The sequence below is a fragment of the Austrofundulus limnaeus genome, unplaced genomic scaffold (genome assembly GCF_001266775.1).
Source record: "Austrofundulus limnaeus strain Quisiro unplaced genomic scaffold, Austrofundulus_limnaeus-1.0 Scaffold279, whole genome shotgun sequence".
Classification (NCBI taxonomy): Eukaryota; Metazoa; Chordata; class Actinopteri; order Cyprinodontiformes; family Rivulidae; genus Austrofundulus; species Austrofundulus limnaeus.
In genome coordinates this window covers 457,303-460,230 of record NW_013952681.1, presented here as the reverse complement: position 1 = coordinate 460,230, position 2,928 = coordinate 457,303, and positions in this window count along the sequence as shown.

Here is a 2,928-nt window from a genome sequence, read left to right as displayed (position 1 = left end):
TTCTGCTACCTTTCATTTTATTTAATTTGTATTTTTTCTTCTATTATGTAGTTATTTTGTTTTTCAATAAAATGAATAAATTTCTAAATAAAACAAATAAAAAATAAGGAAGCAGGATAAACCTCACCTTGTTTAGTGTATGCATACTGATGTCATGGACTGGGAAACTGCTGTGACAAATCAGTTTAGTTTAATTTTATACAAACTGCACGTCAATATTTTACCAGATGAATGAACGTTTTAGATCAGGTAGTTTTCCTCAACAGTTTTCAGACTTATTAGTTTTTGTGGTTGTAGAATAAGAAGATGTGCAGACTGATGGGGTCCAGTCCAAACATGTGTCATTATGAGGACTGCCCGGGCATCTCTCATCTCTCAGTGCATGGATTTACTGAGGATCAGTGGAAGGCAACAGGAGCTCAGTGTGGAATGTGCAGCTCACTCTGAGTTGACATTTAAGGAGAATTTGTGGTTTCTTTGGAAACATATATCATTACTGTACCACTTACATGTGACAGGAGACATACCCTGTCCAATTTTCCTCTTGACTCAAAGTAAACTGACCTGAAAACATGAAGAATTGTGGGTGACGAGGAAACATTACATAGATTTACAAACTTACAAGTGAGACAGCATTTGAGTGGAAATAAAGTTTTTTTCAGTTTTCCTATGCTCAGAAATACTCAAACATAAACAGATAAACCTGCCTAATTTTACTGCAGTCTATTATTAGTTAACTCCAGGCTGCAGACAAAACAAAGCTGAGTTAAAATGCATCTTGTTGGTGTAGATCGTCAGTGGTCCAGGATATGGTCCATCCTAAAGCTGGGTTCTGGCTGTGCCCAAACTCAGGCTCTGCAGCCTACCTGGTCTATGTGGGTCAGGTCCTTTGTCAACCACAGAGACGAGAAGAAAGTGGCTCAGAATGTAAAGTTTTATTCCTGCTCTTACCCCAGTGTGTGTCTTGTCACATTGCATCGGTGACCTTGCTAAACGAAAGCAGTGAAGATAGAAATTTGGTCATTATTAATATATTAATACTATTAATGTCATAAATTAACAAATTAACTTAGAGGCAGAACTTTAAGACCTAAAGGACCTGCCATACAAGCTCATTTATGATGATTAAAAACATATCTATTAAAACAACACAACCACTTTAAACTTTCCATTTTTGAACCACCAGACTTTTATTTACCTGTGCTGTATATAGTGCACCTGGGGATAGGGTGGGCTGAAATCAGTGGTAAAGGAGGACACATTTGAATGTAGGCAGCCTTTGGCACATTACTGTGATGTAACTGGCCTTAAATGGGGCTATATCATGTAAAATCAACTTTTTTTGAGTTTTATATCATGTTATAATGATATCTCATCAGAAACAGGCTCAGAGTCTTACTTTGACTCATTCATGCATGTGTAGGGATATGCTGTTGATGTAATGGACGATTGCTAAATCATAAATACCTCGTAATTATTAGCATAATAATGGGGCACCACCTGATAATTCAGGAAAATAATTTATAGATTTTAAATCAGTCTCAAATACTGAATGGTGAATCCTACCATTTTCAAGAGCGAAACTCAATAAATCACACACAGACGGATGAAAGTTTCAAAATATACCCTATATTAAATGATTCAGAGGTCACAATACAACCAGATTATTTGGGCAGACAGAAAACATTATCATCAAAGCCTTGAGGTTTAATAATAAACATTAATGTCATTCCATAATAACTTCTAGCATCCTTCAACTGAACCACTTGAGCTAATCTACACTAACAAATTATAAGAAACTTAAAAGTTAATAAAGAAGTTGTTAATTCATCAATATAAGAGGGGACTTGAATTATGCATGAATTAAAATCGCCAAACCTTTTCAATACTAACTAAACCTAACTGTTTGCTGAGCTCTCAACGTTAGTCCTCACTCAGTGAAGCTCTTTTCAGATTCAAAATACCTTTGAGGAAATGTATTTTCAGATGCCAAGTAAACTGCATCATGGCGCACGCACAAACCCCTGAAATGGGTGGGACAGAAGCGGAAGGTGGTTCTTAAAGAGACAGAGGCCAATTTCAAGGTGTTTAGAAGAGGAAGTGATGAGAAGATAAGTTTATTTTCTATTTAAACATAAAAACAGCATTTTAATAACAGCTAAAGGTGACATAGATACTTTATTATGTATAGTACTTAAATATATGCCTGAGAAACACAGAATACTGGCCCTTTAAAATTCAGTCTGCAGAAGACACAGCCCCTAAACTTTGACATCAGCCTAATGTTAACAACTTTGTCCAAGAAACAACTGAGAAATTAAAAAAAAGGTTTCGGTTCATGCACATTGAGAACAGATTGATTGTTTTATAAAATACACAGAGGTTGTCACAGTTAGCATTGTGTGTGTGTGTGGGGGGGGGGGTTACTTAGTTTGTAAGGACAGCACTTTGATGTTGAAGAAATTTTTTAAACATTTTGTATCAAAAAGTTGGATTTATATAGAGCAGGCTTGATTTATGACTGCAGTAACAGAGCACCAGGGGGTGAATACTCTGGATATTTGTGGTACTTTGTATTGATACTCTGGATATTTGTGGTACTTTGTATTGATACTCTGGATATTTGTGGTACTTTATATTGACCCTGTGGATATTTGTGGTACTTTATATTGACCCTGTGGATATTTGTGGTACTTTATATTGATACTCTGGATATTTGTGGTACTTTATATTGACACTGTGGATATTTGTGGTACTTTATATTGACCTGTGGATATTTGTGGTACTTTACATTGACCCTCTGGATATTTGTGGTACTTTATATTGACACTGTGGATATTTGTGTTACTTTATATTGACACTGTGGATATTTGTTATACAGTACTTTATATTGACACTGTGGATATTTGTTATACAGTACTTTATATT